Genomic DNA, 16315 nt, shown 5'->3' with positions numbered 1-16315 from the left:
TGAAATGTAAAATATGATTTATACCTGAAATATGCACATTTTTCGAAAAAAAATATGCTATACAATAAATATGTTATCAGACTGTCATCTGATGAATTTGTTTCTTGGTTAGTGGCTATTTATATCTTTATTTGGTCGAATTTGTGATAGCACCTGATGGAGTAAGAAACTGATGGAGTTAGAAAAGTGGTGTCATTTGCTAACGTGGTTAGCTAATAGATTTACATATTTTGTCTTCCCTGTAAAACATTTAAAAAATCGGACATGTTGGTTTGATTCACAAGAAGTTTATCTTTCATCTGGTGTCTTGGACTTGTTAACCTTTAACGAGTCACCAACCCGGATCCGGGATCACCCCCCACTCCCCCCCCACTGAGTAGCATAGCTAGCATAGCGTCACAAGTAAATTGTAGCATCTAAATATCATTAAATCACAAGTCCAAGACACCAGATGAAAGATACAGATCTTGTGAATAAAGCCACCATTTCAGATTTTTAAAATGTTTTACAGGGAAGACACAATATGTAAATCTATTAGCTAACCACGTTAGCATAAGACACAATTTTTTTACTCCAACAGTTTTTTCCTGCGTCAGTAGCTATCACTAATTCGACTAAATAAAAATATATATAGCCACTAACCAAGAAACAACTTCATAAGATGACAGTCTGATAACATATTTATGGTATAGCATAGTTTTTTTTTTTTAAATGTGCATTTTTCAGGTATAAATCACAGTTCTACATTGCAGCTGCAATCTGAAATAGTGCCGACGCAGCCAGAACAATTACAGAGACCAACGTCATATAACTAATTACTTATCTTAAAACATTTCAGAAAAATACACAGCGTACAGATATTGAAAGCCCAACATCTGGTGAATCCAAACAATATTTCAGATTTATTAAATGTTTTATAGCGAAAACAAAATGTAGCGCTAAATTAGCATAGCCACGCCAGCCAGAACCAGCTGGGCGCCCCCGACCAGTTCACATGCACGACAGATATATGAAATAACATCGTAAATTGGGTCTTACTATTGCTGATCTTTCATCAGAATGTTGATCAATGTGTCCTTAGTCCTGATGAGTCGTTCAATCCATTCATAATGGCAACTTTCCCTCTTCATTTAGCATATGTACTGGTCGACTGGCCAAAGTAAAAAAAGTCACAGAACGGAACACGGCAAAACTCCCGAAAAAATTCAAATAATCTGATTAAACTATATTGAAAAAACATACATTAAGATGATATGGTCACATGTATCAAACAAACTTCGAGACGGAGATAGTTTTCATCCGTAACGGCAGCAAAACAGTAGACAATCGCACCTCCAAATAGCGCGAGTCAGAGAACCGGAAGTTGTCGGTCACGCCAAAGAAATAGGTCTTATTTCACGTCAGTACAAGGTAAACAAAAAATTTCTCCTCTGACGTCCTCTTGACACCCAGAGGAAGACGAATGAAGTGTGTTTCGGGTCATAGGTGGCGTGACCATATATAGGCAGAGCGTTGAAGCGAGCATACACATCTTGCATTCTTCTTCTTGGTCAGGGAAAGTGCTGTCAAATGACTTCTGTTTAACTCAGAGACAAAATTGAAACGGTTTTAGAAACTATAGATTGTTTTCTATCCAATGGTATTAATTATATGCATATAGTAAGAGCAATAATTGAATAAGAGGCAGTTTAATCTGTAGAGGAAATTATGCTAATGCGAAAACAGCACCCCCTATAGTGGCAAGAAGTTTTAATGTGTGAAAGTTAAATATTTTTAAAAACTAGCTTTTGAATTTCGCGCCCTGCACTTTGAGCTGGATGTTGTCATATTGTGGGCGGTGTCGGGCTTGCAGCCCAAACAGGTTAATGCTAAGTCTTTAAAAACAACCTGAGGATTGATTATAAAAAACATTTGACATGTTTCTACGAACATTACGGATACTTTTTTTTTTAATGGAACGAGGCTTTGGTTTTCTGAACATAACGCGCAACCCAAATGGCGTTTTTTTGTTATAAAAGTAATATTTATCGAACAAAAAGAACATCTGTTGTGTAACTGGGAGTCTCGTGAGTGCAAACATCTGAAGATTATCAAAGGTAAGCGATTAATTTTATTGCTTTTCTGACTTTCGTGACCATGCTAATTTGTGGCTAGCTGTTGTAGCATTGATTGATACACTCACAAAAGCTTGGATTGCTTTCGCTGCAAAGCATATTTTCAAAATCTGACACGATAGGTGGATTAACAACAAGCTAAGCTGTGTTTTGGTATATTTCACTTGTGATTGCATGATTATAAATATTTTTAGTAATTTTTTGAATCTGATACGTTTGGGAATTTTCTTCTGCCTTTCAGGACCGGAACGAGGCTGTAGTTTTCTGAACATAATGCGCAACCCAAATGGCGTTTTTTTGTTATAAAAGTAATATTTATCGAACAAAAAGAACATTTATTGTGTAACTGGGAATCTCGTGAGTGCAAACATCCGAAGATTATCAAAGGTAAGCGATTAATTTTATTGCTTTTCTGACTTGCGTGACCATGCTAATTTGGGGCTAGCTGTTGTAGCATTGATTGATACACTCACAAAAGCTTAGATTGCTTTCGCTGCAAAGCATATTTTCAAAATCTGACACGATAGGTGGATTAACAACAAGCTAAGCTGTGTTTTGGTATATTTCACTTGTGATTGCATGATTTATAAATATTGTTAGTAATATTTTGCGCCCTGCAATTCAGCGGTTGTTTAGGAAAATGATCCCGCTAAAGGGATCCGTAGCGCAGAGAAGTTAACCAAGTTGAAATCTTCACAGAGGGTCAATACAGCTGCATTCAGACAAAGACATTTTTACACAAGCTCTGATATTTAACCATTCCTCATAGGCTGAGTCCTCCTACACATCTGTACAAACATCATTCTCTACTGCTAGGCAGGACACTAGTGATACAGGCCATAAACGTTTATTTCTCCCTTAAGGTGACCTGACCCGAACTCAACCCCCCTCCATCACTAATCCATGGCTCTCTCCCCTTATCAATGCCTGCCACATGTAATCACTTCCCTGCACTCAACACATTCCAAGCTTAATTGCAAACACTATATACCTTCCTCCTATAACCATTAACTTCTGGTGTAGACCCTCTAAACCTCAGCACTCCCTCAGTGATATGAAAAAGTATATTTCATATTCTCAGAACTCAACAGTCCCCCATTTTGAACAATAGCTTCCTAATGTTCAACTTACATAAACTTGGAAAATACTTAGAAATAAACAAACAATGATAACAAAATGTGAAAAACATTTTTTGTAAATGAACAAACAATGACAACAAAACATTCACAGTGAGGTTTACAAACTCAGAGGCTTGTGGCCTCTGTTCTATGATCATACCTTACACAATCGTATTTCCATCTCTCATAGAATACTGATAATAACATGTCCCATGGATCTGTTGACTTCTCCCAGTTCAACGTTCTCCTTCTGGTTCCTAAGAGAGTGATAGCACAAAACTTGCAAAGCAATGAGAAACACAAAACATAACAGTATTAACAATGTGGTAAGCTATACATAATTATACAGTATATGCATGAAAACCAAAGTCTGAGACCATGACAATTCCCACTCTCTCCTCACCTGACTCTATGCCTCCAGGAAACTTTTCTGCTGGATTCCACAAAAATGAAAGCCCTAAAAAGCCTCCTCATGCTTTCGCCCAGTCTTCCCCTGTCCGGCCCCAGGTTCCGAGAATGTGTTCCCGAGCCATGTAATTTTCACTTTGTTCCCCATCTCCTCCATTGCCACCTGATAGGCACGTCACCTGATAGGAAGTTCAGTGTTCATTAATAATCTGGAGGAAAGGTTCTCCTCACCCTTATTCATGACCGAGCCATCTCTCCCTGGTACCTTTCATTACACAAACACCAATTCAGTCTATGAAATGCAGACTCAGTCAGACCGGAGGCATCTCTCTGACATGAATGTAATGTGGCTGTTTGTTTTTATCACCAAGGCATCGTAAATTAACTGTCAGCTCAAGCTTCAGAGACCCAATTCAGAAGAACAGACATTGTGAAAGTACTAATATAAAAGTAATGTGATTAACATAATGTTGTAATTCTACAACAGCGTTCTCAATGGACATTGTTAAATCGGGGCTTCATAAATTCGCTCTGGATATCTGCTCCAATTTCAGAGCACTCTGTTCTGAATATGCCAGAGTGCAGAATAACTGTTGAATTTACAATCACTCAACACCTGTTGAATATGGCTGGTGTGAGTAAACGTTGGGGGGAAATGGTCAGAGTGAGGTATTCTCTCATTTGTGTCTGGAAGTAGCTAGCAAGCTAGCCAACTTTAGCCAGTTAGCTTGGGTGCTTGACTGCCGTTATGAAGTCAGAACGCTCAGATCAACTCTGTTTCTCGGCCAGAGCGTCCAGTGTGCGGTCTAAACAGTCTGAATTTACGAACATACCCAAAGTCATAAGATGTCTAGCTAGTAATTTGTTATGCTAACAAGCTAGCAAGAGGCTGCCGGTAGACAGCCAAAACTCAACTGAAAGGTTACCATTTGTTTACAGTATACTAAAATGAACTAATAGTATATAGTATGTAGTATATACTCATTAAGTATGTAGTATACAGTATGTTAGCCTCTTGACACTACAGGGGGTGCTGTTTCAACTTGGACATTTATCGTTCCCAAATTAAACTGCCTCGTACTCAATTCTTGCTCGTACAATATGCATATTATTATTACTATTGGATAGAAAACAATCTCTAGTTTCTAAAACCGTTTGAATTATGTCTGTGGGTGAACCAGAACTCTTTCTGCAGCGAAATCCATGACAGGAACTGCGAAGGTCTGAAAACGAGGCTCTGTTCTCAGATCAGTTTAAAGCTCTGTATGTATCCTATGGGTCGACATGAACTGCACCCGCCTTCCCCTGGATGTCAGTAACCAATGAGAAGTGGAATGGAGTGTCTACGTAGTTCTCAGAGCTTATAAAAGGCCAAGGAACGAAGTGAGCTCTCTTTTCGTCGTTCGTCATTGCGCAAAGCAAGACCTCAAGATGGCATTTTGAAACGCTCAGTTATCGGCCTTAGCTATATCCGTCTGTAATTTAATTCGATATAGGTGTTAGAAACATCATAACGAAGTTATTTTAAACCGAGTTATATCAGTTTATGCGAGTATATTGCTATTTTCGGAATTTCCTTAGTATTGCGTTTTGGGGATTTGGGCATGCTGTGGCCACATAGCTATTGTTAGCTGCTAATTCCGAAGTTGAAGACGACGTTTTACAACCAAGCAACGATTCTTTTGGACAAAGGACACCTTGCCCAAGATTCTGATGGAAGCTCGTCCAAAAGTAAGAGCTATTTATGATGTTATTCCGTATTTATGTGGAAAAATGTAAACGCATTTGTCCGCCATTATTGCGGCACTAGTCTGGCTGTAACGCACACTGTATGTCTAGTAACGTTAATTTTAAAAATCTAACTCAGCGGTTGCATTAATAACTAATGCATCTTTCATTTGCTGTCCAACCTGTATTTTTTAGTCAATCTAATCGATAAATAATCGTAAACTTAGGTGCCTTTCCAAGATGGCGCCGGCCAGAATGCATGACCTGTTGCCACTGATCACATTGTATAACCACGATTTGTGCTGCTAAATATGCACATTTACGAACAAAACCTATATGCATTGTGTAATATGATGTTACAGGACTGTCATCTGACGAAGTATATCAAGGTTAGTCAAAAATTATATATCTTTTGCTGTATTGTTACGATCGCTAACCTGTGCTGCTGGTAAATTGCTTGTGTTTCTGGCTATTGTGCTAAGCTAATATAATGCTATATTGTGTTTTCGCTGTAAAACACTTAAAAAATCTGACATATTGGCTGGATTCACAAGATGTTGGGCTTTCATTTGCTGTACGCTGTGTATTTTTCAGAAATGTTTTAAGATGAGTAATTAGGTATTTGACGTTGGTCTCTGTAATTATTCTGGCAGCTTCGGCACTATTTCAGATTGCAGCTGCAATGTAGAACTGTGATTTATACCTGAAATATGCACATTTTTCTAAAAAAACATATGCTATACAATAAATATGTTATCAGACTGTCATCTTATGAAGTTGTTTCTTGGTTAGTGGCTATTTATATCTTTATTTGGTCGAATTAGTGATGGCTACTGATGGAGTAAAAAACTGGTGGAGTAAAAAAAGTGGTGTCTTTTGCTAACGTGGTTAGCTAATAGATTTACATATTGTGTCTTCTCTGTAAAACATTTTAAAAATCAGAAATGATGGCTGGATTCACAAGATGTGTATCTTTCATCTGGTGTCTTGGACTTGTGATTTAATGATATTTAGATGCTAGTATTTACTTGTGACGCTATGCTAGGCTATGCTAGTCAGCTTTTTTACTGTGGGGGGTGCTCCCGGATCCGGGTTTGGGAGGAATTAGAGGTTAGTATGGGTATCCGAAGATAGCTTGAGTATGTGAGTATGTTGATAAAATGTTATCAAAATGGATATTGCAGCTTTAGTGGACCAACATTTTTCATTGGGATGAAATAGTAAAGGAGGTTTTGAGAGTGGAATCCAATTCTGCTCACTTTGCAGCGTTGCGTCTGGTTAATACGGTCACAGTGAAAGTCACCCTGTTTAAGTTGTGGGGCAATTGGTCATTGGAAAAGTGAGTGTAGGGGCAATAGAGCTCATAATTAGCAAAAATTACGACAGGAAAGGTATTATATTTAGTGGGGTAACGGGAAGAAAGAATCGAAAGCATTACAGCTACTACCTTTGTCTTTGAACATAGGTCCAATTACAATACCCAGATCATTTAACATGGCGACGAAAGTGGAGCCGATTTTGGGGTTGGATAATCCTTGCGAGAATCAAAGACCGTGGATTCTTAAAGGTAACATTAAAATTGGAAGTATACATGGGCGAGAGCACGAATGATGTGTACAAATAGTCCAACTTAACTGCCTTGCTCAGGGGCAGAACGACCAATTTTCACCTTGGGATTCGATCTAGCAACCTTTCGGTCACTGGCCCAACGCAGGTGTGCACAATGATGATTACCAGGTGTGTGCAATGTGGGTTGCCAAGACCGGTGGTTAGTAGACAGTTGACGTCGAGCACCGGAGGGAGGGAGCAGGAGTAGGCGTGACAAATTGACTGTATATTTTCCAATCTGCTACGTTGTCAGAATTATTTTCTATTCCCTTTTCCTCATCCCTTTCAGCCATAGAGTTTTTCAATTCGTCATCTATCCATGGGGATTTGGCAGTTCTAAAAGTCAGTTTATTGCGGAGCGCATTCCTATCAGTAACCGGAAGTAGCAATTTTACAAACGCTTCAAGTGTGGAATCAGGTTGTTCCTCATTACACACATCACACCAGCAAATACTTTCCATTTCTTCGACATAGGAATCATTTCGAAACCTCTTGTATGACTGCTTATTTTAGTACCACTCTTTGGAACCTTGGAATTTCAACATATATATTATGATAACAACATCTGATGGGTGTGGATTCTGCTTTAGGGCAGATATCTGCCGCATTAGTAAATACCCTGGTTGGTTGACTGATAACCTGAACCACATTGCAGGCATCGGTTACAACTTGAAGCTTCATTTTGAGTGGACAGTTTGATGACAACCAGTCAATATTTAGGTCACCTAGAAAATATACCTCTATTGATATTACATACATTATTGAGCATTTCACACATATAGTCCAAATACGCACTTTTAGCACTCGGTGGTCTATAGAAACTTCCTACAAGAATAGGCTTTAGGTGAGGCCGATGAACCTGTAGTCATATTACTTCCACATCATCTGACATCAGATCCTCTCTCAGCCTAACACGAACATGACTCCGGACATATACAGCAACACCTCCTCCATTTGCATTCCTATCTTTCCTGTGTATGCTACAATCATGTATAGCTACTACTGCATCATCAAAATGAATCTTCGAAGTGTGTTTCAGACATGCACAGAACATGAATGTTTTCTGATGTTAGTAAATTGTCAATTACATGAATTTCATTATTAGCCAGATAATGATAATTTTGTGGAAAAAAAAAAAAGTTATAGAGGCCCAATGTGGCTAAAGACGGACAAGTCCATCTGGCATTTCAGGCAAATGCCAGATGGCCAGTCCATTATGGCTTCTGCAAACCATAAGAGATCCTACGTTTAGTGATCTACTTAGTACAGTCAGAATAGTGCCCCCTTTTGGCCAACCACCACCAATTCCAGCCAATACCTACCAACTCCAGGGTGTCTCCTGACCAACACAGTTATTAGATCAAACCATGCTGGGCATCATCATTGACAAAACAGATTCAGATTTTAAATATTTGTTGTCATCCAGACTTTTTCCCGAAGGTTATTACTTTAAAACGGACAAAATGTGGTGGATTGCAATACATTTGATAAATTCTGAGTATTTAAAATGTTGTATTCTGGGAACCTCTATGATCATGATAAAATATAATTCTCTCTCTCAAACCAAATGCAAAAATTGAAAACCAGTAGCTTGTTATCAATCTGTGGTGTATGCAGTTATATGGTTGTCACACTATGTACCGCCCATAATTACAAGTTACTTTCATCTCTCATATTTGAAGATTCAGTCCTTCCTTAATGGTCTGGCAGAGTAGATGTACACACAGAATGGCACGAATATATGTACCAGCTCTGGTCCTCTACGGCTTCTGTAAGTTACTCTATCTTCAGTTCAGATTTTAATTGATTTGGTCTTTCAAATAGTCGTGACTGTGTCTAGGTGTGTGTGTAGTATATGTGTGAGTGTGCAAAATATTTTGTATGTGAACAATAGCTTTTTATTAAATCACACCAGATGTATATTCCGTAATAATTACACAGAAATGTGTGTTTATAAATCTGTTCTCTCTCTCTTTCAGGTATGACCCCTGTCATCTCGGTCTCTCTGCCACCCTCAGTGGTGGTCCATCGGGGGGATAATGTCACCCTGCAGTGCACTAATGTCCTTAAAGTCCCAGGACACGTTGCTTGGTTCAAACAAGTCAACGTCTCAGAGCCTCTGTGCATCGCGTCTATGTACAGCTCTCCCCCATATCCCCAGCATCACAATGGTTTTCAGCCCAGCCGTGTGGAAATGTTATTTGGGAATAGAATATTCTTCCTCAAAATCACAGAGGTGGATGTAGCTGATTCTGGTCTGTACTTCTGTGGAATGTACAATCATTATTTCATCTTCACCAACATGACTGTCCTGATGGTTCAAGGTAATCTTTTAAACGATTTCTCAGCTGTGACAACTGAATGCTATGAAAGTTTGTGCTACAGATATGTACATAAAAGGGTTGGAAACAAGGCAACGTTCAATCACCTTTTATTGTAGTCAGAATATTAAACTCTCCTCTTCATCCAAAAGGTTACAAAGATTCTGACAAAGAGCCAGAGCAATGTCCTGAAGGTATGCTTAGTCTGTTATTGTATGGTGAAAATCATTTAACACTTCTTATGGCTGCAGGGTGAATATTGGAAAAACTGGAAAATATGCGCACATTTTCAAACGGCCTCTTAATCAATTTTTGCTTTTACAATATGCATATATTTACTACTATTGGATAGAAAACAGTCTCTAGTTTCTAAAAACGTTTGAATTATTTCTCTAAGTGGAACAGAACTATTTTTACAGCCCATTTCCTATCCGGAATTGAGATTTCCAAATGCGATGTCTCTCTTTAAGAGCGTGTCTATAAAAGGTCATGTCACTTAGGACCGTAGAAACACGTCATACGCCTTCATCTGGGTGTAATGCGGAAGTGAGAGAAGAAAGCAGTTGAATATCTCTTCCAGGGGCTGAACACAACCTCTTGGAGTGAGACTTGCGCACTTTATTTTTTTTTCTGGGCGCGAAGTAGAATATGGACTCGGCTCATGGAAAACGCTCGTTAAAGGTGAATATGAGCTCTGGCTACGATATTATTTGATACATGTCACAAAATCATCCTAAAGTATGTTTTTTCAATATACTTTAATTATATTATTGAAATTTATTCTGGACTTTAGACGTGATGTGACGCAAGAATTGTTTGAAGAAAGAGAGATTAGCGCCGCACGGCCAGTGTGCTTGCTAATACAAGAGGGAAATAGTTCGTTCTGGAACCCAAACAAAGACTGTACTGGACAATGGACCCCTTTACAACATTCTGATGGAATATCAACAAAGATAAGGACCCAATTTGGGATGCTTTTTCATATATCTGTCGAACTGTGCTATGCTAACGTTTGACTAGAATCAATGCTGCCGTATGCTAGCTAATGTAGTAAGCTAATATAACGATATATTGTGTTTTCGCTGTAAAACACTTCAAAAATCGGAAATATTGGCTCTATTCACACGATCTTTGTCTTTCATTAGCTATCCACCATATATTTTTCTGAAATGTTTTATGAGGTGTAATTAGTAGTTGACGTTGGTGTCTGTATTTTCTCTGGCTACTCCCGTGCGATTTCAGACTGTAGCTATGATGGTAGCAGTAATGTAAAACTGATTTATAGCTAAAATATGCACATTTTTTGAACAAAACATAGATTTATTGTGTAACATGTTATAGGACTGTCATCTGAGGTAGTTTTTTCTAGGTTATTTAGGTTGGTTCTAGGTTAGTTAGGTTGGCTTGTGCATGCTACTTGAATCCTACTTGGGCTGTGAAAAATGTCTGTCTTTTTTATTTGGTGGTGAGCTAACATAAATATACGTGGTGTTTTCTCTGTAAAACATTTAAAAAATCGGACATGTTGGCTGGATTGGCAAGATGTTTCTTTTTCAAATGCTGTATTGGACATGTTAATGTGTGAAAGTTAAATATTTTTAAAAAATAGATTTTGAATTTCGCGCCCTGCAATAGAGCTGGATGTTGTCATAAGTGTACCGACTTCGGGACAGCCCGCCTAACAGGTTAATCAGATTATTGAAATTTTTTCGGGAGTTTTGCCGTGTTCCGTTCTCTGACTTTGTTGACATTGGAGTGATCCGTGCCACTTGGCAAGTGCCCATGCTAAATGAAGAGGGATATTTGCCGTTCCAGATCAAAACAACGACTGTTCTGGACAAAGGACACCTTGTCCAACATTCTGACGGAAGATCACCAAAAGTAAGAAACATTTTATGATGCTATTTCTAATATCTGTCGTGCATGTGAACTGGTCGTGGGCGCCCAAGTGTTTCTGGCTATTGTGGCTACGCTAATATAACGCTACATTTTGTTTTCGCTGTAAAACATTTAATAAATCGGAAATATTGTCTGGAATCACAAGATGCCTGTCTTTCAATTGCTGTACACTATGTATTTTTCAGAAATGTTTTATGATGAGTAATTAGGTATTTGACGTTGGTGTCTGTAAATATTATGGCTGCTTTCGGTGCAATTTCTGATTGTAGCTGAAATGTAAACTATGATTTATACCTGAAATATGCAAATTTTTCGAACAAAACATATGCTATACAATAAATATGTTATCAGACTGTCATCTGACGAAGTTGTTTCTTGGTTAGTGGCTATTTATATCTTTATTTGGTCGAATTTGTGATAGCTACTGATGGAGTAAAAAACTGATGGAGTAAGAATAGTGGTGTCTTTTGCTAACGTGGTTAGCTAATAGATTTACATATTGTGTCTTCCCTGTAAAACATTTTAAAAATCGGACATGTTGGCTTGATTCACAAGATGTGTACCTTTCATCTGGTGTCTTGGACTTGTTAATGTGTGAAAGTTAAATATTAAAAAAAAATATCTTTTGAATTTCGCGCCCTGCACTTGAGCTGGATGTTGTCATAAGTGTACCGGTGTCGGGCTGCACCCCAAACAGGTTAATGAAGCTCCTTACGAACAGTTATTGTGCTGACGTTGCTTCCAGAAACAGTTTGGAACTCGTAGTGAGTGTTGCGACCAAGGACTGTCACACCCTGATCTGTTTCACCTGTCTTTGTGCTTGTCTCCACCCCACTCCAGGTGTCGCCCATTATCCCCTGTGTATATATACCTGTGTTCTCTGTTTGTCTGTTGCCAGTTAGTTTTGTTTCGTGAAACCTACCAGCGTTTGTTCGCCTGCTCCTGTCTGGTCTTGCTGCTGTTTTCTAGTCCTTCCCGGTTTTGACCGTTCTGCCTGCCCTGACCCTGAGACTGCCTGCCGTTCTGGACCTTTTGCTCCCTCGCTGGATTACTGACCTCTGCCTGCCTTTGACCTGTCGTTTGCCTGCCCCTGTACTAGAAATAAACTTTTGTTTCTTTGACACTGTCTGCATTTGTGTCATACCTGAAACCTGATAAGGACAGACGATTTTTACACTCTACGTGGATCAGCACTCGGTGGTCACATTCTGTGAAGTTGTGTGGCCTACCATTTCACAGCTGAGCCGTTGTTCCTCCTAGACGTTTCCACTTCACAATAACAGCACTGACAGTTGACCAGGGCATTTCTAGCAGGGCAGAAATTTGACAAACAGACTTGTTGGAAAGGTGTCATCCTATGACGGTGCCACTTTGAAAGTCACTGAGCTCTTTAGTAAGGCCATTCTGCTGCCCATGTTTGTCTATGGAGATTGCATGGCTGTGTTTTCAATTTGATACACCTGTCAGAAACAGGTTTGGCTGAAATAGCCGAATACACTAATTTGAAGGGGTGTCCACATACTTTTGCATTTATAGTGTACCTGGCCTTACCTGCTGGAAATAACAGAGGGCTATACCCATGTGTAGACTAGTTGTTCTGTCTGTCAGATTACAGTGGCTGGAGTATTGGGCCCAGGCCAGGACTGATTGGCTGTTGTGAGACCAACAGAGAGAAGGATGAGTACCGCCTTCTGTATCATAGTCCTACTTCGAACAGTGAACTCTGAAGTTAATAATAATACATTGTCATGAATAAATTAATGAATAAACATGAGGTTAGTAAAATTAATAAAATGTGTACAATTTGTCATTTTTCTGTGGACATACTGTGCCTCCAGACAGTATTCATACCCCTTGACTTATTCCACATTTTGTTGTTACAGCCTGAATTCATATTGGATTAAATATATTTTCTTCTCACCTATCGACACACAATACCCCATAATGACAAAGTAAAAAAAAAAAAAAGTTTGCAGAAATGTTTGCTAATTTATTTAAAATGAAATGCAGAAATATCTAATTTACATAAGTATTCAAACTCCTGAGTCAATACATGTTAGAATCATCTTTGGAAGCGATTAAAGCTGTGAGTCTTTCTGGGTAAGTCTTTAAGAAGTTTGCACACCTTCGATTAAAGCAAAAACTGTAACTAGGCCACTCAGGAACACTCAACATCTTGGTAAGCAACTCCAGTGTATTTTTGGCCTTGTGTTTTAGTTTATTGTCCTGCTAAAAGGTACATTTTTCCCCCAGTGTCTGTTGGAAAGCAGACAACCAGGTTTTCTTCTAGAATTCTGCCTGTGCTTCGCTTTATTCCGTTTATTTTTATCCTAAAAAACTCCTTAGTCCTTGCCGATGACAAGCACACAATAACATGATGCAGTCACCACCATGCATGAAAATATGAAGAGTGGTACTCAGCGATATGTTGTGTTGGATTTGGCCCCAAACATAATGCTTTGTATTGTTAGGTTCTAATTTTGAGTAAATAACTCACGGACACTAGAGAAGCTTAATCAAGTTTAATTCTCCCAAAGGGTCGATACAGCTGTAATTCAGACAAAAAAAAACATTTCACACAAGCACTGATATTAAACCCTTTCTCCTAAGCTGAGTCTCCTCCTCCACAACTGAACAGCCAACGCATCTCTGTTGCTAGACAGAACCTTAGTGATATCTGTTCTTCCTCACTTCATCTAACCTGACCTATACCCCCAAAGTGCTCACTCCTCCCCAGCTCAAGGCTGTCATGGTTATTGATACCAGCCTGTGTCTCTTCTCCTCCCAGAGTATCCCTGATGGCTAACAATAACATATCCTGACATAATGTAAACGTTATACCTTACCCTCTCTCCCTCAGTGACATTGTTTGTATCTAAGATCTCCACCCGTCTCACGTTATCAATGCCTGCCACATGTAATCGCTTACCTGCACTCAACACATTCCAAGCTTAGTTGCACCCATTATATACCTTCCTCCTATAACCCTTAACTTCTGGTGTAGACCCTCAACCTTAGCACTCCGTCAGTGACATGAATAAGTATATTTTCATATTCTCAGAACCCAACAGTTTTCAGGACGTAAAGTTAATTTCTTTGGCACATATTTTGTAGTTTAACTTTAGTGAGTTATTGAATACAGGACACATGATTTGGAATATTTTTTATTCTGTACAGACTTCCATCTTTTTATTCTGTTATTTAGGTTAGTATTGTGGAGTAACTACAATGTTGATCCACCATCAGTTTTATTCTCTCACAGCCATTAAACTGTAACTGTTTTAATGTCATTGGACTCAGGATGAATTCCCTCATCGGTTTACTTCCTCTCCGGCAACTGAGTTAGGAAGGACACCTATATCTTTGTAGTGACTAGGTGTATTGATACACCATCCAAAGTGTAATTAATAACTTCACCATGCTCAAAGGGATATTAAATGTTGCTTTTTTTATTTTTACCCATCTAACAATAGGTTACCTTCTTTGAGAGGCATTTGAAAAGAGAGAGAAGGAGAGAGAGAAAGAGAGAATAAGGGGTATTTCATCCCCCAGTGTTAGTCTATGAGATACACAGTGATGTTCACCTCAGCAGGTCTCCCTCTACGCTGAGCTGCTCCTTCCTGTCACTCACACCACAGGAAGTGATGCATACCCTCACTGGTCCCTCCTCTACCTCAGACCCAAATCCTATTCTCCTTATAAGGTGCTTCTCAGAATAGGGGGCTGTGATCAGTACAAAGCCAAGAAAGGAAATACTAAGGGGGGAATAACATCATGATAAAGGCAATTTTGGTTTAACTCTTTATTTGTCTTTAGAAGTGATTGATACAATGCAATTGTTCACTGTTGGGTACTTTGCCCCCTCAGGGTCACCCTATAAAAAAATAACCAAATCACTAACAGACACAACAGAGATCTAAGTTAAGGGTGGTGACTTTGCTGCCCAGATGGGAATCCTGGTCTTTCTCTCCATCATAAGAACTGGAGTTCTCCTCTTCTGTCTCATCATTTGCATCCTCCTCTACAACATCAATAAATAGGTAAAGCACAGGACAAAGTCAATAGAGGGGAATATGTCTTCTTAGCATATTGCATGTACGTTTTTTGTATACGCTTTCCCCAAATCCCTGTCTATGCACCTATTGTATTCATTAATACATAGCATTATGAACTGAAGTCATTATGTATTGAGGTCATGGGTCAGAGGTGTGCTTTGTACACTTGTTGAATGCTTCAGAATGAAAATGGTCTTGTTTGTTTTCTTTACACACTAATCTTATTGAGCTGCAGAGGTCTGGTGTTTCAACCAGATGAACAGAGGTGTGAGAAGCGAGTGTGTGGTTTTGATGCCATGAGCGGTGTGGTGAGAGCTGAATGCCAGACTTGATGTGGCCCAGGTTGCTCATTTTCAATAGGGGGAGAAAGTTGGAAAGTTACTGTTGGTGTCCCTCAGCCCCAACACGCCAAGTGCTTAACCATCCATAGCATCTGTTGGCAGGCACATTATAACTCTTGTGAAACATACTATTACTGGGACAAGACTAATCATTACTGAAAAAGAGAAAACAATAAGTAAATTGATAGTAAATATAAACACATAGGTGCTAAGCATTCATTTATTTTATGGCATTTCAATAAGAGAGAGACTCTCCTTCAGAGTGTAACATACAAAGGCCATTCCATCCCCCAGTGATGGCCTCTCATAGACTAAGTCACTTTCACCTCAGCAGATCTCACTCAACACTGAGCTGCTCCTTTCTGTCACCACAGGAAGAGATGTGATTCTTACTGGCCACTCCTCTACACAACATTTAACATTTACATTTAAGTCATTTAGCAGACGCTCTTATCCAGAGCGACTTACAAGTACATACATTCATACTTTTTTTTTTTTTTTTTGTACTGTCACAAGGTCCCAATATGTTTGAAATGACACGGCCTCTCAGAATAAGTGTCTTAGGTTAGAGCATATTAACAACAGGAAATAGAACATAATATTTACTGTGTATATTTAAAATATTCATTACAGTGATTATTTTATTAGTGATAAAAACCTGATATTGGCCATAGCTTTATCTATTTCCTACTAGATGGCCAAGCTGCAAAGTCAAAATGGTCC

The sequence above is a fragment of the Salvelinus namaycush genome, chromosome 6, assembly GCF_016432855.1.
Source record: "Salvelinus namaycush isolate Seneca chromosome 6, SaNama_1.0, whole genome shotgun sequence".
NCBI classification, from domain to species: domain Eukaryota; kingdom Metazoa; phylum Chordata; class Actinopteri; order Salmoniformes; family Salmonidae; genus Salvelinus; species Salvelinus namaycush.
The sequence above is the reverse complement of the archived record's forward strand: the minus strand, read 5'-3'. Positions refer to the sequence as shown.